Source organism: Eulemur rufifrons, chromosome 30 (genome assembly GCF_041146395.1).
Source record: "Eulemur rufifrons isolate Redbay chromosome 30, OSU_ERuf_1, whole genome shotgun sequence".
Classification (NCBI taxonomy): Eukaryota; Metazoa; Chordata; class Mammalia; order Primates; family Lemuridae; genus Eulemur; species Eulemur rufifrons.
The window spans coordinates 37673917-37695709 of NC_091012.1; the positions used below are offsets into that span (position 1 = coordinate 37673917).

A 21793-nucleotide genomic window follows, 5' to 3' on the forward strand; every position below is an offset into this window, starting at 1 on the left:
CTCTGAGCTGTGCCTTGTTTCAAAGTTGAGTAGCAAAGAAAAGGAGAGAAACATATTAATACCTCCTGAATAATCTATCATTATGAGTGTCCTAATACTTAGCAGTTGATTTTACAGGGGAGGCAGAACGGGAACTTTTCTGTTAATTTTTCTGTGATAATAAAGAGCAAGTAAATATATGTCACATGGCTTTCTTCTTGACATGTATTTTTTTCCTGCTCTCCCTCAGTACCCTTGGGAAGAAGATCTGTTTGACGGGGTCTCAGCTGTGTAAGGTGGTACGGGGCAGTGGAGCAAATGCTGAGGAGAGAGCTGAAGGCAGATGCATGCTTGAACCTCCAGATGGGGTCTATGTGGGAGAGTAAGGGGTCTGTAAAAGAGAGATCTAGTCAAAGTAAGAAATACAGCATACAAATAGAGGATCTTGATCCTGAGAGCGCTCGCAGACTCTTCTGGAGCTTCAGTTATCATGAAGCACCTGGGCCGCTCGAGGCTGTCAGCCAGCTTCAGAAATTATGCCGTCAGTGGCTGAGGCCAGAGATTAACTCGAAAGAGCAGATCTTCCAACTCCCGGTGCTAGACAAGTTCCTGGCCATGCTGCCCTGGGACATCCAGAACTGGGTGCGGAAGCATCATCCCCAGAATGTCAAACAGGCTGTGTTCCTGGTAGAATGCTTGCAGAGAAAACCTGATGGAACAAAGAATGAGGTAAGACAAAAGATTCCTTACATATGCAATGAAATAGGATAGTGGTGGATATATTGGGGTGGGAGGTTGTCAGGGAATAAGAAAGATTGAGTCACTCTTCTGTTGTTCCTTTAGGACAACTAGGTGGGATCCGAAATCACAGACATGCAGTAATAGTCAGGCCAAGGGTTTCAGAGTTCCTGGCAGAGTCTTTCCTGGCGTAAGAGAAAAGAAATATATTTTTTCCCAATTCAGGACCAGTGTGAATTGAAAGTGGTGGGCCTAGTGTGGCATGGCTAAAGAAGCAAGACTTAAGTTCTTAGAAACAGAAATAAAAGGCCAGAAGGAGTTGGGAAAGGAGAAAAGGTCCAAAAAATGGACACTGCTTATAGAGACCAAAGGAGAGAAACAGAAATATAAATCAAACAACTCTAGGGAGACTGCAATAAAAGAGAAGAAATAAAAAGGAAAAAAAGGGAAACAAAGATATGGAACAAAGACAAATGCCAACAGAGAAGTGGAGGGAATCAGGATGCTGAGGGGTAGTGTCCTCTGTAGTGGGAACACGTATCTCTGGGCCGGGAGAAAAGAGCCTCCAGTGCCCTCCCTTTGTGGCCTGTCCTTGGCCCTGTCGGAGAGTGGGGAACCAAGGTATGCCTCTGGGAGATGGCAGCACACTTCCTTTCCTCAGGAGCCCACCTTAAAGAATCCGAGGCAGGACATATTTTTGATGTCTTATTACGACCAAGTTATGTGGAGGGAGGTTGGAGCCCTACTCTTCCCCCATCCTCCATTCCATTCTCTTTCCCTATGAAATCTTTCCCTGGCTATGGGAGGATTGGAAATTCTGGCTGACAAGAATGAGTTTTTTAATTCAATTTCTTATCCTTTGGAGAAAACTAGGAGATAGAAATCCATAAAGGCAAGGACCCAAGCCAATAAAGCAAGCCAGTGAAGGGGAACAGGCAGGCTGCCCAACGCTGCTAATAGCTTGAGCTGGGTCTCTGTGCACAGGGATGGGGATTGCTGGGTTGGAGGGGTAGTGGCATTGTTCATAGCCTTTTCCATTTTATCCTAATTTTCCCAGATTTTGAGTATAGTTCTTTATGGGAGCATAGTGGCACAGTACCTCCTCAGTCTTTTTATTCCTTTCATTAATGTCACGTACTCCCCAAATCTGGGCCCTACTCTTGTTCCTCCCTCCACTACCACCCCAAAACCAAAAGTAAGTTCTGTGTTAATGAGGATGGGGATTATTTCTAGGTCACAGCCCATGAGCTGGGAAAGGAAGCAGTGCTCGTGGGAGGAACAGCAGTGGCCCCAGGCTTCAGGTGGAAGCCAGGAGAGCCCCAACCGATGGGCATGTTCCAGAATGAATGTTGGAATACACGCCAGGTACTACGAGAACAGCTGAGCAGGAATACTCACAAAGAAACCCATCCTGTATATGAAAGAGGTGAGGAGCTTGATCATAATTCTTTTCTCCTGGGAGCTGTGAGAGTAATTGGTTCAGCTAGAATGTCATGGGAAATTTCCAGGTGTACAGCTATGCTAGCAGCTGTGATGTCTCCCAGGTGGGATTACTGTAGATCAAAGGTGGGTGAAGGTCGGGGTTGGCCTGGGGGACAGAAATATCCAAACCACGAACCCTGATACTCACACTGTGAACTCTGCTCCTTTGAAATTTGAAAGAAGAGAAGAAGATGGAGCAGGGGCAGGTGGGGCCACCTCACTCTCACAAGTTGCCAGAGAAACTGGGATCAGGCATGAGCTGTCAATAGCAGAATGTGAAGAAAATTGTACAACAGGGAAAAACTAATGAAAGACAAAAGTCTTCCACATTTCCTGCTGTACACTGGGGACCTAAGTCCTTCATTTTCAGACCTATTTTGCCCAGCTCAATAAACAATTTATTTTATGAGAGGAAAAATGTATGTATTTCCTTTTACTGATTTCTCTCATGAAATCTGGAGAAATAATGAACTAACCGGGGAACCAGTTCTATGAGTGGTGGATATTTGGTTCTTATTTACAATGAAAAGGCCACTTCTGGGCACCACACACACACTTGTCAAGGTGACCTGTCTTTATTGAAGGCATCCTGATGTATTTTAGAAATCAGCTCAGGATGTTCGTAAACAGGAAAGAGACATTTTCTCTGGCTTTTTTCCACTTACAGCTGCGCAGGCTGAACAGATTTTAGTCTCTTCTGAGCAGAAAAGCCCCAAAGACCAGAAGATGGCATCTGAGCTCATCTTGCCTAAGTCCCAGGTGAGCTGGACTCTCCAGGTTTTTCAGGCAACCTGAACATGGCCTTGTGTCTGCTTGCCCCTGCTGACTAGGACCCATAGTGTCCAGCAGGTGCTTTGAGGCATGTTAGCCCCAACTGTCTTCTAGCCAAATAGGCTTGGCACTGTGGGAATTGGGCACCTCCTAGGCTGTTGACTGATCCTCTTTGCTTCTTCCTTTCTGCCATCTCGCTTTTTTCCCCCTAAATCTTGTGTTGTTAACTTCTGCCCCTGACCTACTGTGTAATTCAGAGACGGGTGGTAGGACAACTTCTAGAGTGGCAAGTACTAAACTACAGCCCATTCTGTTCTCTAGAGTTTGTTGACGTTTGAAGATGTGGCTCTGTATTTTTCTGAGGAAGAATGGCAATTATTGGATACTTCTCAGAAGACTCTCTACATGAATGTTATGCAGGATATCTATGAGAATGCCATCGGCATAGGTAAATATTCCTTCCTTCTGTGTAGAAGTTGAATAATATGTTATGTCCTCGGTTTATGGAAAATGGAACCTGTGAGAGAGTCCCAGTGTTCTAATAGCTGGTTGGTTCTCAGCTTGATAGTGTGGGGGAAAGAAAAGGCTTACCTGGTTCACCAGGGGAGCTTTTTATTAATACACATGTCTCACTTCTACATTCTAAATAGAATTCTTGATCTATCATACCCTCACCTCCACCCTAAAAACCTTCTCTTGTCATATCTTTTCCATCTCAGTAAAGGGAACCCCCATTTACCCAGTTGCCAAGGCCAAAATCCTGTCACTCATCCTTGACTCCAATCTTTCTGTTATACTCCACAGCTGATCCATTGGCAGGTTCTCTTAGGTCTATCTTCAAGCTATAGCCTGAATCCAGCCATGTCTCAAGCCCTTCCACTTTCATCATCCTTGTCTAAGCCACTATCATGTCTAACCAAGTCTACTTCAGTATAACGGGATTCCCATTCCCTAAGTTGTTTTCCTCTATCTGCCTTACATTTACTTCTTAGCTTCCTCATTGCATATCTACCCACATCCACAGTAGAGTATAAAGAAGATATTGGATCCAAGATTCTGCCCATTTAAACATTTGGAGTAAAAAAAGGTATAAAAGTGTTATTCACTCTACCTGACGGTAGTCTGGAATTGAGATGACAGTCCATGACCTCAAGGTTTTATTCTCAGAGCATTATTATTGCATCCTGAACTTAAAGTGACCTATTTAGAGCAAGGGGAAGAACCATAGATCCAAGGTCCCCAAGAGTTCAGGGATAGCCTTAGAGAGTCTCCTACAGGTAAGTGTATACATGGGAAGAGGAGAAACATTCCTTGTAGAAACCTTTACAGGGGCTTAACATGTTAAGACTCTGCTCCTATATTTTTTCAGTTGAAGTTTTTATTGAGATAATTTTAGATGCACATGTAGATTTAAAATGTAATAACAAAGAGAACCCATGGACACTTTACCCAGCTTCCCACAGTGATAACTTTTGCAAGAGTATTGTATGATATCACAACCAGGATATTGATACAATCCACTGATCTTATTCAGATTTCTCCAGTTTCACTTGTATTCATTTGTGTGTGTGTGTGTGTGTGTGTGTGTGTTTTAGTTCTATACAATTCTATCCCACGTGCAGATGTGTGTATTCAACACCACAGCCAAAGTATACTGGACAGTTACATTAGCACAAGGATCCCCGCTGTTGCCCTTTTAAAACCGTGCACACTTCCCTGCCACACCCGGTGAACCCATGCCGACCACTAATCTGTTCTACATTCTTAAAATTTTGCCATTTGAAAAACGTTATGTGAATGGAATTATAAAGTACGTAACTTTTTGGGATTAGCTTTTTTCATTCAGAGTAATTCCCTGGAAATATATCGAAATTGTTGCATGTATCAGTAGTTCATTCCTCTTTACTGCTAAGCAGCATCCCTTGGAATTGATATGCCACCATTTGTTTAACCATTCACCCAAGGAAGGATATTTTTGCTGTCTCCAGTTTTTGGCTCTTATGAATAAAGCTGCCATGAACATTTGTGTACAGGTTTTCGTGTAGAGATAAATTTTCATTTCTCTGGGATAAATGTCTCAAGTGTGCAATTGCTGGTTGATATGGTCATTATTAATGCATATTTAATTTTATAAAAAAATACCAAACTGTTTTCCACAGTGGCTGCATCAGTTTACATTGCCTCTAGTAATGTGTGAGAGACCCAGTGTCTCCACATCCTTGCCAGTGTTTACTGTCAGTACTTTTTAAATTTTAGCCACTTTGATAGGTGTGTAGTGATATCTCATTGTGTTTTTGATTTGCATTTCTCTAATGGCTAACGATTGTAAGGTTTTTTGGAGTGGCCGGCGCCAGAGAAAGAAAGACGAGCAGAGTTGAAAGGGCTAAGTAAAGAGGCTTTATTGGAGCACTCCCGGGTGGGGGTAACGAGTCCCGAGAGAGGGACCCGGGTGAGCCTCACGGGACCCACGGAGTGGGACCAGAGAAGCCATGCCGCCCAGAAGTCTGGGTGGGTTTATATAGGTTCTTAGGGCTGGGGGATGGGAGCTTCCTCAGCCAGGAGATGTTGGCACTAGGAGTAAGGAATTTCTTTGTTTCAGTTTTGGGGCGGGTATTGAGGGATAGGAGGGGCTTCTGCTTTTTTCATTAGGGAAGGGAGGGGTACCTGTGACCAGACCTAGAATCTAGATCTATGTTCTAGATTCTAGGGCTTTGTTGGATAAATGGTTTGCAAAGAATTTTTTCCTAGTCTGTATATCATCTTTATATTCTTCCCATGGACTTCCACAAAGTAAAAGTTTTTAACTTTGATAAGGACTGATTTTCCCTTTTGTCCTTTTATAGACTGTGTTTTTGGTGTCAAGTCTAGAACTCCAACTAGCTTACCTCTCTATCCCTAAAATTTTCTGCTTTGTTTTCTCCTAAAACTTTTATAATTTAAAATTTTTTACATTTAAGTCCCTGATTCATTTTGAGTTAATTATTATATAAGATGTGAGGTTTAGGGGTTTGGTTTTGTTTTTTTTTTTGTTTTGCCTGAGGAGGTCCAATTACTTCAGCATCTTTTGTTGAAAAGGCTGTCCTTCCTCCATCGAATTGCTTTTGTGCTTTTTCATCAAAGATCAGTTGGGCACATTTGTGTACATCTATTCTGTTCCACTGAGCTGTGTCTATCCCTCTGCCAATATTGCACTGTTTTGATTACTGTAGCTGTATAGCTAGCCTTCATATCTATCGGGTAGAGTGATTCTTCCCACTTTATTCTTTGTCAGTATTCTTTCAGCTATTCTGGGGCCTATGCCTTTCCATGTAAATTTTAGTGTAAGCTTATTTATGTCTACAATAAACTTTGTTGGGATTTTGCCAGAAGTTGCATTCAAGCTATACATCCGTTTGAGGAGGATTGACATCTTCACTATTAAATGTTGATTCTTCCAATCCACAAACACAATATGTCTCTATTAAGTTAGGTCTTCTTTAATTTCTTCCAGTAACTTTTTGTAGTTTTCAGCATACATATACTCTGTATGTTTTGGTGAGTATATGCCCTAGCTTTTCATTTTCATTGGAGCAATTATAAATGGTATTATTTTTAATTTTGGTTTCTGCATGTTCATTGTTTTTAGATCAGAATGCCATTGATTTTGGGTTTTGTTATTTTATCCTGTGACTGTACTGAATTCACTTATTAGTTCTAAGAGGCTTTTTGGTAGATTCCTTGAGATTTTCTACATAGGCAATCCATATCATCTGCAATACCTTTGATTTCTTTGTCTTGCCTTATTGCATTAGATCCACTATGTTGAATAAGAGTGGTGACAGCAGACATCCTTATCTTGTTCCCAATTTTAGCATGAAAACATTCAGTCTTTCACCATTACCTATTAAGGGGTTTTTGTTGATATTCTTTGATATTGATATTCTTTATCAAGTTGATATAATTCCTAACTTTATGAGTGTTTTTTTAATCATAAATGGATGTGGGATTTTGTCAATTACTTTTTCTGTGTCAGTTGATGGAAACATATGATCTTTTCTCTTTAGTTTGTTGATCAGGTGGGTTATGTTGATTGATTTTCAAATGTTGAACCAGCTTTGCATACCTGCAATGAATCCCACTTGGTCATGGTATATCATTCTCCTTATACATTGTTGCACTGTGCACTGTGTTGCACTGAGTTTGCCAATATTTTGTTGATAATTGTTGCATTTAAATTCTTGGGAAATGTTAGTGTGTAGTTTTTGTTTCTTTTAATTTAGTACTGCCTTTGTATGGTTTTGGTATCAGGGTAACACTGTCCTTATGAAATGAGTTGGGTAGTATTTCCTCCTCTTTTTTGGAAGACATTCAACACAGTTGTTAATTCTTTAAATATGTGGTAGAATTCTCCAGTGACACCATCTGGATCTGCATATTTCTTTTGGGGAAGCTTTAAAATTATGAATTCAGTTTCTTTAATGGTCATAGTACTGTTCGGGTTATCTGCTTCATGTTGGTTGGATTTTAGTAGTTTCTGGTTTTCAAGGAATTGTTCCATTTTCCCTAACTTTTAAAATTCGTGAACTTAAAGCTCATGGTATTCTCTTATGTTTATAGTTGCTGTAGAATGTGTAGTGGTATGCTCTATTTCCTTCTGGATATTGGTGATCTGTGTCTTCTTTTTATTTTTGTCAATCTTGATAGAGTTTTATCAGGTTTATTAATTTGTTGAAGAGCATGCCTTTTATGGATTATGCTCTCTGCACTCATAGGTATTTCCTTTTTCATTCTGCTTTGGGCGTATTTTCCCTTTTTTCTGGTTTCTTGAGGTAGGAACTTAGATTATTGATTTGAGGCCTTTCCTCTTTTCTATTGTTAACATTTAGAGCTATAAATTTCTCTCTGAGAACTTCTTCAACTTGAATTCCATATATTTTGATATATTGTAATTTTATGTTCATTCAACTCAATTTATTTCAGCTTATTATGCGGGTACAAAAGTTTAGGTTATGTATATTGCCCACGCCCCCCAGCCCCCGAGTCAGAGCTTCAAGCCTGTCCATTCCCAAGACAGTGTGCATAACACTCATTATGTAGGTAGACAGCCATCCCCTACATCTGTCTGACACCAATTGGTGTTATTCCCAAATGTGCACTTAGGTGATGATCAGGGAAACGAATTTGCTGCTGAGTATATGTGGTGCTTGTGAGAGGTGAAAGCTGTGGGTCCTGTTTCAGTCTTCTGCATGTGGCTATCCAGTTTTCCCAGCACCATTTATCGAATAAAGATTCTTTTCCCCAGAGTATATTTTTGTCTGCTTTGTCAAAGATTAGATGGCTCTATGAGGATGGTTTTATATCTGGATTTTGTGTTCTGTTCCACTGGTCTGTGCCCCTGCACTTGTGCCAATACCATGCAGTTTTAATAACCACAGCCTTGTAGTATAGTTTGAAGTCTGGTAAATTAATACCTCCCATTTTGTTTTTATTGCCTAAAATTTCTTTTGCTACACGGGGTCTTCTCTGGTTCCATACAAAGCGTAAAATTATTTTTTCTGTATCTGTGAAAAATGATGTTGGTAATTTAATAGGGATTGCATTGAATCTGTAGATCACGTTGGGTGGTATAGACATTTTAACAATGTTGATTCTTCCGATCCACGAGCATGGTATGGTTTTCCACCTGATTACACGCTCTGCGATTTCCTTCCTCAGTTTAACTCTATTTTTAAATATCCTTTGAGACTTTGTGTTTGAATCATGGGTTATTTGGAAGTGTTTTGTTTGATTTCCACGTGTTTTTAGGTTTTCTGGTTTTGATGTTTAGTTTGAGTACATTTTCGTCATATTTCCATTTCTTGATCATTTTGTCTATTATGTTAGGAAAATCTGGGTCCTAGTTAAATAATATTTTATTTTAGCAGGTAGTCACCCTGTTTTAGTTTAGCATAGAGGTTCTTTCCTTCTTTTGTAGAATATGCTTCCAGGGATAATTTTCAGAGCCTGTGTGGTGTTATTTTGGTCTCCTTGGTTTATCTGGTACTTCTGGGGCTCCCATGGGTCCTTGCTGCTGCTGCTGTTGCCTGAGGGTGTGGAAAGCATTTTCTTAGGCTAGGGTATATCTCAGTGGGGAAGGAGAGTCTCAGACCCATGGGGATTAAGAGACTTCATAGTCCAGGCCGCTTGTTGTGGCTGTTTCCCTCTTGCCAGTTCTGCCTGCCCACTTTGGTGTCTCCTACTGAGTGGAGGGATTCTCATATCTACAGTATTCCAGAGGCTTCCCAAGCATTCCTCTTGATGTGGCTGGGTCCCTACTGCCAGTTCTCCTTGTACGTTTTGGTATCTTTCGGCTTGGGTTGAGGAGAGTCTCTAGCCCAGTAGGGAGGGCAAGTTCCTCTCCTTGCCACTTACTGTTGACAGGACTCCAGGCTGATCCCCTTTGCCAGTGATGTCTGGTTTGCTTGATGTTGTCAGGTTTCCCATTCATGCTGGGGAAGGAATAAACCTACCCAGGAAGCCTTCTGTTGATCGGTTGAGGGTTGGAAAAACCTGGGATCTGGGTTGCCTTTTTCTGTTGGATATGGGGATGTAAGAGAGCCTGCTACATTATGATTCTAGTTCTGGGGTCCAAAACCGGTTTGTCTTTTTCTTAACACTTTTTAGAATTTTGTTTGTGTTATCTCTAGCATTATTTAATGGGTTTGTTGTTATGCCTCATGGGGAGGATCAAGGAGAAATGAACTAGAAACAACTTGTTCCTGTATTTTTTTTAAAAACAATCATCATTGACTTTTGTCTCCATTTGTGTAGTTTTCTTGTACTGAGATACAGATGGCTGATTCTTCTGTTTATTCTAACAGGGTTAATGCTCAAAAAACACACTGGAAACGATCAGCCTGTATCTGTTCCTGCATCAGAAATACAAATACCAGGACGCAAAGTATCAGAAAAGACCAGAATGGAAGTTTCCCAGAAAACAACGAACAAGGTAAATCATGGTGATACACACAGGGTTCAGAAATGGTGTCGAGCTTTTCCAGGGAAGAAAAGAAAGAAACTTTCAACTTGTAAAGAAGAGCTTCCAAAACTTACAGATCTTCATGGGAAAGGCCACACAGTAGAGAAACCTTTTACATATCAGGAATGTGGGAAAAGCTTCAAAGTTAGCTCTGACCTTATTAAGCACCAGAGAATTGACACTGAAGAGAAACCCTATAAATGTCAACAGTGTGATAGGAGACTTAGATGGGGTTCAGATCGTAAGAAGCACTTCATGACACACCAAGGAATAAAACCATATAGATGTTCATAGTGTGGGAAAAGCTTTAGTCATAATACACATCTACAGACACACCAAAGAATTCACACAGGAGAGCATCATCCCCAGAATGTCAGACAGGCTGTGTTCCTTGTAGAATGCTTGCAGAGAAAACCTGATGGAACAAAGAATGAGGTAAGACAAAAGATTCGTTACATATGCAATGAAATAGGATAGTGGTGGATATATTGGGGTGGGAGGTTGTCAGGGAATAAGAAAGATTGAGTCACTCTTCTGTTGTTCCTTTAGGACAACTAGGTGGGATCCAAAATCACAGACATGCAGTAATAGTCAGGCAAAGGGTTTCAGAGTTCCTGGCAGAGTCTTTCCTGGCGTAAGAGAAAAGAAATATATTTTTTCCCAAATTAGGACCAGTGTGAATTGAAAGTGGTGGGCCTAGTGTGGCATGGCTAAAGAAGCAAGACTTAAGTTCTTAGAAACAGAAATAAAAGGCCAGAAGGAGTTGGGAAAGGAGAAAAGGTCCAAAAAATGGACACTGCTTAGAGAGACCAAAGGAGAGAAACAGAAATATAAATCAAACACCTCTAGGGAGACTGCAATAAAAGAGAAGAAATAAAAAGGAAAAAAAGGTAAACAAAGATATGGAACAAAGAAAATTCCAACAGAGAAGTGGAGGGAATCAGGATGCTGAGGGGTAGTGTCCTCTGTAGTGGGAACACGTATCTCTGGGCCGGGAGAAAAGAGCCTCCAATGCCCTCCCTTTGTGGCCTGTCCTTGGCCGTGCTGGAGAGTGCGGAACCAAGGTATGCCTCTGGGAGATGGCAGCACACTTCCTTTCCTCAGGAGCCCACCTTAAAGAACCCGAGGCAGGACATATTTTGGATGTCTTATTACAACCAAGTTATGTGGAGGGAGGTTGGAGCCCTACTCTTCCCCCATCCTCCATTCCATTCTCTTTCCCCATGAAATGTTTCCCTGGCTATGGGAGGATTGGAAATTCTGGCTGACAAGAATGAGTTTTTCAATTCAATTTCTTATCTTTTGGAGAAAACTAGGAGATAGAAATCCATAAAGGCAAGGACCCAAGCCAATAAAGCAAGCCAGTCAAGGGGAACAGGCAGGCTGCCCAACGCTGCCTATAGCTTGAGCTGGGTCTCTGTGCACAGGGATGGGGATTGCTGGGTTGGAGGGGTAGTGGCATTGTTCATAGCCTTTTCCATTTTATCCTAATTTTCCCAGATTTTGAGTATAGTTCTTTATGGGAGCATAGTGGCACAGTACCTCCTCAGTCTTTTTATTCCTTTCATTGATGTCACGTACTCCCCAAATCTGGGCCCTACTCTTGTTCCTCCCTCCACTACCACCCCAAAACCAAAAGTAAGTTCTGTGTTGATGAGGATGGGGATTATTTCTAGGTCACAGCCCATGAGCTGGGAAAGGAAGCAGTGCTCGTGGGAGGAACAGCAGTGGCCCCAGGCTTCAGGTGGAAGCCAGGAGAGCCCCAACCGATGGGCATGTTCCAGAATGAATGTTGGAACACACGCCAGGTACTACGAGAACAGCTGAGCAGGAATACTCACAAAGAAACCCATCCTGTATATGAAAGAGGTGAGGAGCTTGATCATAATTCTTTTCTCCTGGGAGCTGTGAGAGTAATTGGTTCAGCTAGAATGTCATGGGAAATTTCCAGGTGTACAGCTATGCTAGCAGCTGTGATGTCTCCCAGGTGGGATTACTGTAGATCAAAGGTGGGTGAAGGTCGGGGTTGGCCTGGGGGACAGAAATATCCAAACCACGAACCCTGATACTCACACTGTGAACTCTGCTCCTTTGAAATTTGAAAGAAGAGAAGAAGATGGAGCAGGGGCAGGTGGGGCCACCTCACTCTCACAAGTTGCAGGAGCAACTGGGATCAGGCATGAGCTGTCAATAGCAGAATGTGAAGAAAATTGTACAACAGGGAAAAACTAATGAAAGACAAAAGTCTTCCACATTTCCTACTGTACACTGGGGACCTAAGTCCTTCATTTTCAGACCTATTTTGCCCAGCTCAATAAACAATTTATTTTATGAGAGGAAAAATGTATGTATTTCCTTTTACTGATTTCTCTCATGAAATCTGGAGAAATAATGAACTAACCGGGGAACCAGTTCTATGAGTGGTGGATATTTGGTTCTTATTTACAATGAAAAGGCCACTTCTGGGCACCACACACACACTTGTCAAGGTGACCTGTCTTTAGTGAAGGCATCCTGATGTATTTTAGAAATCAGCTCAGGATGTTCGTAAACAGGAAAGAGACATTTTCTCTGGCTTTTTTCCACTTACAGCTGCGCAGGCTGAACAGATTTTAGTCTCTTCTGAGCAGAAAAGCCCCAAAGACCAGAAGATGGCATCTGAGCTCATCTTGCCTAAGTCCCAGGTGAGCTGTACTCTCCAGGTTTTTCAGGCAACCTGAACATGGCCTTGTGTCTGCTTGTCCCTGCTGACTAGGACCCATAGTGTCCAGCAGGTGCTTTGAGGCATGTTGGCCCCAACTGTCTTCTAGCCAAATAGGCTTGGCACTGTGGGAATTGGGCACCTCCTAGGCTGTTGACTGATCTTCTTTGCTTCTTCCTTTCTGCCATCTCGCTTTTTTCCCCCTAAATCTTGTGTTGTTAACTTCTTCTGCCCCTGACCTACTGTGTAATTCAGAGACGGGTGGTAGGACAACTTCTAGAGTGGCAAGTACTAAACTACAGCCCATTCTGTTCTCTAGAGTTTGTTGACGTTTGAAGATGTGGCTCTGTATTTTTCTGAGGAAGAATGGCAATTATTGGATACTTCTCAGAAGACTCTCTACATGAATGTTATGCAGGATATCTATGAGAATGCCATCGGCATAGGTAAATATTCCTTCCTTCTGTGTAGAAGTTGAATAATATGTTATGTCCTCGGTTTATGGAAAATGGACCCTGTGAGAGAGTCCCAGTGTTCTAATAGCTGGTTGGTTCTCAGCTTGGTGGTGTGGGGGAAAGAAAAGGCTTACCTGGTTCACCAGGGGAGCTTTTTATTAATACACATGTCTCACTTCTACATTCTAAATAGAATTCTTGATCTATCATACCCTCACCTCCACCCTAAAAACCTTCTCTTGTCGTATCTTTTCCATCTCAGTAAAGGGAACCACCATTTACCCAGTTGCCAAGGCCAAAATCCTGTCACTCATCCTTGACACCAATCTTTCTGTTATACTCCACAGCTGATCCATTGGCAGGTTCTCTTAGGTCTATCTTCTAGCTATAGCCTGAATCCAGCCATGTCTCAAGCCCTTCCACTTTCATCATCCTTGTCTAAGCCACTATCATGTCTAACCAAGTCTACTTCAGTATAACGGGATTCCCATTCCCTAAGTTATTTTCCTCTATCTGCCTTACATTTACTTCTTAGCTTCCTCATTGCATATCTACCCACATCCACAGTAGAGTATAAAGAAGATATTGGATCCAAGATTCTGCCCATTTAAACATTTCGAGTAAAAAAAAAGTATAAAAGTGTTATTCACTCTACCTTGACGGTAGTCTGGAATTGAGATGACAGTCCATGACCTCAAGGTTTTATTCTCAGAGCATTATTATTGCATCCTGAACTTAAAGTGACCTATTTAGATCAAGGGGAAGAACCATAGATCCAAGGTCCCCAAGAGTTCAGGGATAGCCTTAGAGAGTCTCCTACAGGTAAGTGTATACATGGGAAGAGGAGAAACATTCCTTGTAGAAACCTTTACAGGGGCTTAACATGTTAAGACTCTGCTCCTATATTTTTTCAGTTGAAGTTTTTATTGAGATAATTTTAGATGCACATGTAGATTTAAAATGTAATAACAAAGAGAACCCATGGACACTTTACCCAGCTTCCCACAGTGATAACTTTTGCAAGAGTATTGTATGATATCACAACCAGGATATTGATACAATCCACTGATCTTATTCAGATTTCTCCAGTTTCACTTGTATTCATTTGTGTGTGTGTGTGTGTTTTAGTTCTATACAGTTGTCTCCCACGTGCAGATTTGTGTATTCAACACCACAGCCAAAGTATACTGGACAGTTACATTAGCACAAGGATCCCCGCTGTTGCCCTTTTAAAACCATGCACACTTCCCTGCCACACCCGGTGAACCCATGCCGACCACTAATCTGTTCTACATTCTTAAAATTTTGCCATTTGAAAAACGTTATGTGAATGGAATTATAAAGTACGTAACTTTTTGGGATTAGCTTTTTTCATTCAGAGTAATTCCCTGGAAATGTATCGAAATTGTTGCATGTATCAGTAGTTCATTCCTCTTTACTGCTAAGCAGCATCCCTTGGAATTGATATGCCACCATTTGTTTAACCATTCACCCAAGGAAGGATATTTTTGCTGTCTCCAGTTTTTGGCTCTTATGAATAAAGCTGCCATGAACATTTGTGTACAGGTTTTCGTGTAGAGATAAATTTTCATTTCTCTGGGATAAATGTCTCAAGTGTGCAATTGCTGGTTGATATGGTCATTATTAATGCATATTTAATTTTATAAAAAAGTACCAAACTGTTTTCCACAGTGGCTGCATCAGTTTACATTGCCTCTCGTAATGTGTGAGAGACCCAGTGTCTCCACATCCTTGCCAGTGTTTACTGTCAGTACTTTTTAAATTTTAGCCACTTTGATAGGTGTGTAGTGATATCTCATTGTGTTTTTGATTTGCATTTCTCTAATGGCTAACGATTGTAAGGTTTTTTGGAGTGGCCGGCGCCAGAGAAAGAAAGACGAGCAGAGTTGAAAGGGCTAAGTAAAGAGGCTTTATTGGAGCACTCCCGGGTGGGGGTAACGAGTCCCGAGAGAGGGACCCGGGTGAGCCTCACGGGACCCACGGAGTGGGCCCAGAGAAGCCGTGCCGCCCAGAAGTCTGGGTGGGTTTATATAGGTTCTTAGGGCTGGGGGATGGGAGCTTCCTCAGCCAGGAGATGTTGGCACTAGGAGTAAGGAATTTCTTTGTTTCAGTTTTGGGGTGGGTATTGAGGGATAGGAGGGGCTTCTGCTTTTTTCATTAGGGAAGGGAGGGGTACCTGTGACCAGACCTAGAATCTAGATCTATATTCTAGATTCTAGGGCTTTGTTGGATAAATGGTTTGCAAAGAATTTTTTCCTAGTCTGTATATCATCTTTATATTCTTCCCACGGGCTTCCACAAAGTAAAAGTTTTTAACTTTGATAAGGACTGATTTTCCCTTTTGTCCTTTTATAGATTGTGTTTTTGGTGTCAAGTCTAGAACTCCAACTAGCTTACCTCTCTATCCCTAAAATTTTCTGCTTTGTTTTCTCCTAAAATTTTATAATTTAAAATATTTTACATTTAAGTCCCTGATTCATTTTGAGTTAATTATTATATAAGATGTTAGGTTTAGGGGTTTTGTGTTTTTTTTTTTTTCTTTTTGCCTGTGGAGGTCCAATTACTTCAGCATCATTTGTTGAAAAGGCTGTCCTTCCTCCATTGAATTGTTTTTGTGCTTTTTCATCAAAGATCAGTTGGGCACATTTGTGTACATCTGTTCTGTTCCACTGAGCTGTGTCTATCCCTCTGCCAATATTGCACTGTTTTGATTACTGTAGCTGTATAGCTAGCCTTCATATCTATCGGGTAGAGTGATTCTTCCCACTTTATTCTTTGTCAGTATTCTTTCAGCTATTCTGGGGCCTATTCCTTTCCATGTAAATTTTAGTGTAAGCTTATTTATGTCTACAATAAACTTTGTTGGGATTTTGCCAGCAGTTGCATTCAAGCTATACATCTGTTTGAGGAGATTCACATCTTTACTATTAAATGTTGATTCTTCCAATCCACAAACACAGTATGTCTTTATTAAGTTAGGTCTTCCTTAATTTCTTCCAGTAACTTTTTGTAGTTTTCAGCATACATATACTCTGTATGTTTTGGTGAGTATATGCCCTAGCTTTTCATTTTCATTGGAGCAATTATAAATGGTATTATTTTTAATTTTGGTTTCTGCATGTTCATTGTTTTTAGATCAGAATGCCATTGATTTTGCGTTTTGTTATTTTATCCTGTGACTGTACTGAATTCACTTATTAGTTCTAAGAGGTTTTTTGGTAGATTCATTGAGATTTTCTACATAGGCAATCCATATCATCTGCAATACCTTTGATTTCTTTGTCTTGCCTTATTGCATTAGATCCACTATGTTGAATAAGAGTGGTGACAGCAGACATCCTTATCTTGTTCCCAATTTTAGCATGAAAACATTCAGTCTTTCACCATTACCTATTAAGGGGTTTTTCTTGATATTCTTTATCAAGTTGATATAATTCCTAACTTTATGAGTGTTTTCTTAATCATAAATGGATGTGGGATTTTGTCAATTACTTTTTCTGTGTCAGTTGATGGAAACATATGATCTTTTCTCTTTAGTTTGTTGATCGGGTGGGTTATGTTGATTGATTTTCAAATGTTGAACCAGCTTTGCATACCTGCAATGAATCCCACTTGGTCATGGTATATCATTCTCCTTATACATTGTTGCACTGTTGCAACAATGCATTGTTGCATTGTTGCACTGAGTTTGCCAATATTTTGTTGATAATTGTTGCATTTAAATTCTTGGGAAATGTTAGTGTGTAGTTTTTGTTTCTTTTAATTTAGTACTGCCTTTGTATGGTTTTGGTATCAGGGTAACACTGTCCTTATAAAATGAGTTGGGTAGTATTTCCTCCTCTTTTTTGGAAGACATTCAACACAGTCGTTAATTCTTTAAATATGTGGTAGAATTCTCCAGTGACACCATCTGGATCTGCATATTTCTTTTGGGGAAGCTTTAAAATTATGAATTCAGTTTCTTTAATGGTCATAGTACTGTTCGGGTTATCTGCTTCATGTTGGTTGGATTTTAGTAGTTTCTGGTTTTCAAGGAATTGTTCCATTTTCCCTAACTTTTAAAATTCGTGAACTTAAAGCTCATGGTATTCTCTTATGTTTTTAGTTGCTGTAGAATGTGTAGTGGTATGCTCTATTTCCTTCTGGATATTGGTGATCTGTGTCTTCTTTTTATTTTTGTCAAACTTGATAAGAGTTTTATCAGTTTTATTACTTTTTTGAAGAGCAAGCCTTTTATTGATTATGCTTTCTGCCCTCATAGGTATTTCCTTTTTCATTCTGCTTTGGGCGTATTTTCCCTTTTTTCTGGTTTCTTGAGGTAGGAACTTAGATTATTGATTTGAGGCCTTTCCTCTTTTCTATTGTTAACATTTAGAGCTATAAATTTCTCTCTGAGAACTTCTTCAACTTGAATCCCATATATTTTGATATATTGTAATTTTATGTTCATTCAACTCAATTTTTTTATTTCAGCTTATTATGGGGGTACAAAAGTTTAGGTTATGTATATTGCCCACGCCCTCAAGCCCCCGAGTCAGAGCTTCAAGCCTGTCCATTCCCGAGACAGTGCGCATCACACTCATTATGTAGGTAGACAGCCATCCCCCACATCTGTCTGACACCCAATTGGTGTTATTCCCAAATGTGCACTTAGGTGATGATCAGGGAAACGAATTTGCTGCTGAGTATATGTGGTGCTTGTGAGAGGTGAAAGCTGTGGGTCCTGTTTCAGTCTTCTGCATGTGGCTATCCAGTTTTCCCAGCACCATTTATCGAATAAAGATTCTTTTCCCCAGAGTATATTTTTGTCTGCTTTCTCAAAGTTTAGATGGCTCTATGAGGATGGTTTTATATCTGGATTTTGTGTTCTGTTCCACTGGTCTGTGCCCCTGCACTTGTGCCAATACCATGCAGTTTTAAGAACCACAGCCTTGTAGTATAGTTTGAAGTCTGGTAAATTAATACCTCCCATTTTGTTTTTATTGCCTAAAATTTCTTTTGCTACACGGGGTCTTTTCTGGTTCCATACAAAGCGTAAAATTAGTTTTTCTGAATCTGTGAAAAATGATGTTGGTAATTTACTAGGGATTGCATTGAATCTGTAGATCACGTTGGGTGGTATAGACATTTTAACAATGTTGTTTCTTCCGATCCACGAGCATGGTATGGTTTTCCACCTGTTTACATGCTCTGTGATTTCCTTCCTCAGTTTAACTCTATTTTTAAATATCCTTTGAGACTTTCTATTTCAATCATGGGTTATTTGGAAGTGTTTTGTTTGATATCCACATGTTTTTAGGTTTTCTGGTTTTGATTTTCAGTTTGATTACATTTTTGTCATATTTCCGTTGCTTGATCATTTTGTCTATTATGTTAGGAAAGTCTGGGTCCTAGTTAAATCATGTTTTATTTTAGCAGGCAGTCACCCTGTTTTAGTTTAGCATAGAGGTTCTTTCCTTCTTTTGTAGGATATGCTTCCAGGGATAATTTTCAGAGCCTGTGTGGTGTTATTTTGGTCTCCTTGGTTTATCTGGTACTTCTGGGGCTCCCATGGGTCCTTGCTGCTGCTGCCTGAGGGTTTAGAAAGAATTTTCTTAGGCTAGGTTATATCTCAGTGGGGAAGGAGAGTCTCAGACTCATGGGGATTAAGAGACTTCATAGTCTAGGCCGCTTGTTGTGGCTGTTTCCCTCTTGCCAATTCTGCCTGCCCACTTTGGTGTGTCCTACTGAGTGGAGGGATTCTCATATCTACAGTATTCTAGAGGCTTCCCAAGCATTCCTCTTGATGTGGCTGGGTCCCTACTGCCAGTTCTGCTTGTACGTTTTGGTATCTTTCGGCTTGGGTTGAGGAGAGTCTGTAGCCCAGTAGGGAGGGCAAGTTCCTCTCCTTGCCACTTACTGTTGACAGGACTCCAGGCTGATCCCCTTTGCCAGTGATGTCTGGTTTGCTTGATGTTGTCAGGTTTCCCATTCATGCTGGGGAAGGAATAAACCTACCCAGGAAGCCTTCTGTTGATAGGTTGAGGGTTGGAAAAACCTGGGATCTGGGTTGCCTTTTTCTGTTGGGTATGGGGATGTAAGAGAGCCTGCTACATTATGATTCTAGTTCTGGGGTCCAAAACCGGTTTGTCTTTTTCTTAACACTTTTTAGAATTTTGTTTGTGTTATCTCTAGCATTATTTAATGGGTTTGTTGTTATGCCTCATGGGGAGGATCAAGGAGAAATGAACTAGAAATAACTTGTTCCTGTATTTTTTTTAAAAGCAATCATCATTGACTTTTGTCTCCATTTGTGTAGTTTTCTTGTACTGAGATACAGATGGCTGATTCTTCTGTTTATTCTAACAGGGTTAATGCTCAAAAAACACACTGGAAACGATCAGCCTGTATCTGTTCCTGCATCAGAAATACAAATACCAGGATGCAAAGTATCAGAAAAGCCCAGAATGGAAGTTGCCCAGAAAACAACGAACAAGGAAAATCATGGTGATACACATAGGGTTCAGAAATGGTGTCGAGCTTTTCCAGGGAAGAAAAGAAAGAAACTTTCAACTTGTAAAGAAGAGCTTCCAAAACTTACAGATCTTCATGGGAAAGGCCACACAGTAGAGAAACCTTTTACATGTCAGGAATGTGGGAAAAGCTTCAAAGTTAGCTCTGACCTTATTAAGCACCAGGGAATTGACACTAAATAGAAACCCTATAAATGTCAACAGTGTGATAGGAGATTTAGATGGAGTTCAGATCGTAAGAAGCACTTCATGACACACCAAGGAATAAAACCATATAGATGCTCATGGTGTGGGAAAAGCTTTAGTCATAATACACATCTACAGACACACCAAAGAATTCACACAGGAGAGAAGCCCTTTAAATGTAATGAATGTGGGAAAAGATTCGTTCAGAACTCCCACCTTATTAAACACCAGAGGACGCACACAGGTGAGCAGCCTTATACTTGTAGCGTATGCAGGAGAAAGTTTAGCAGGCAGTCAAGCCTTCTTAGACACCAGAAACTCCACAGGAGAAGGGAAGTGTGTCCAGTGTCTCAGGTTTGAGGAAAGTCACCATATTGAGCTTGGCCTTATAAGTGAGGAAAGAATACAAAATTATAAGGCACCCAATGATAGAAATCTGTCTTCAACAGAAAATTTGGGAGGGTTACATGTCATGGTTTACAGAAGGGAATCTAAGTTGTCTCTCCTATTCAGCATTCTGTCTTCAGTGCCTAGCAGAAGACTGTTACATAATGAATATTTTATTTTGTTTTATTTTTTTGTATTTAAATTTAAATGTTATGTGTACTTGTTTCACATTGTCTTTCTAGGATGGCGTTCATGTTTCAAGTATTTCAAGAGTTATATGTTCTCTTTTTGGATAATAATGAGTATGTTATAAATAAAAGAATAAAAATATAGCTTCCAGGTATCTGTAGCTGTCTATCTGTATTTATCTGATCACTCAGATCTTCCCCACCCTCAGTCACCTAAATTCTTCAGGTATAAGGTCCTTGGCAAATATATGATAGACATGAGTCCTACTCTCATTCTTCATTCTTTCTCAGGAGAGATGGAAAATAAGAGTATTTAGGTACTCTAAAGGGAGCTCAGAGAATTACTGAGTTAGGGACAGTTTCAATGGTTACCATTCTGTCTGCATGAACAACCAAGCCCCAGGGCTCAGGGAAATCTACTCTAGAACAAGAAGAAAGGATTCAGTGTTTACCCTGGGAGAAATGCCCCCATTGTAGGTGCTTCTCTCCTGAGTACCCACTACTGCAATGTCTTCTGTCAAGGAATTCCCAGCAGCAGAGGAAGGCCTGAATGCCAGTACAGACCTAGGGACCTTGCAAGCACTTGATAACTCTCCTCCTGCTGATCCTCTCAGTACAGGCATATAGAATGAAATGGTGAGGGAGGCAGTCTGCGCCATCATCCAGGTATCTGTCTCTTTCTAGAAAGCACATGACAATGGTGAACAGACTCTTTTGACTTTGATTATGTGAACTTCAGTCTTTCAGATTGGTGCCACACTGCTCCAGGGCCTAAAGGGAGTCCCATTGTGGTTGCTCAGTCACAACCCTGTATACCTGAATGCTCTGCAAGAAGGTCTAAAGACTTTGCAAAACTGATTTACTAAGAATGGCAAGGAGAGCCCGGTGGCCTCTTAGCCTTGGTGCACATCTGATAGGAGAACAAAGTAAGGCATGTGGCTTAGAGGGATGGCCCCAGTCAGAGCCAGGCCAGATGAAAACTACTTTCTGATGCTACTGGTTTCCCTCAATTCCCCACTGGCCTAAGTGACTATCTCTTAAGAAAAGATAATGTGGTGTGAAGGGACTTGGGAAGGCTGGGATTTATATCTATATCATCCTGGTTTGTGATGTTGGCCAAGGCTTCCATTTATTTATTTATGATTTCATAAAATTTTAATTTTTAATGAAAATTACATGTTTCATGTTAAATTTAAATATTAAACAAAACTCCTTTGTTACCAAATTGCCCAGAAATGGCCAGTGTTCACTTTTTTGGAATAAATGCCTTCAGATATTTTTGCCACCAAGAGACCTTTCTAAGCCTGTTTTCAGGCTTATAAAATGGGGATAATAGTTCCTACCTCTCAGGCTGCTCTTAGTATCAAATAAGACAC

At 40.6% G+C, this 21793-nt stretch overlaps 2 pseudogenes; both read left to right on the plus strand.

The window, feature by feature from the left end:
* Window positions 1–267: 267 nt before the first annotated feature.
* On the plus strand, window positions 268–10525 carry LOC138378864 (zinc finger protein 75D-like; annotated as a pseudogene).
* A 1124-nt stretch (window positions 10526–11649) lies between these two features.
* Window positions 11650–20202, plus strand: LOC138378521 (zinc finger protein 75D-like; annotated as a pseudogene).
* The last annotated feature ends 1591 nt before the right edge of the window (window positions 20203–21793 follow it).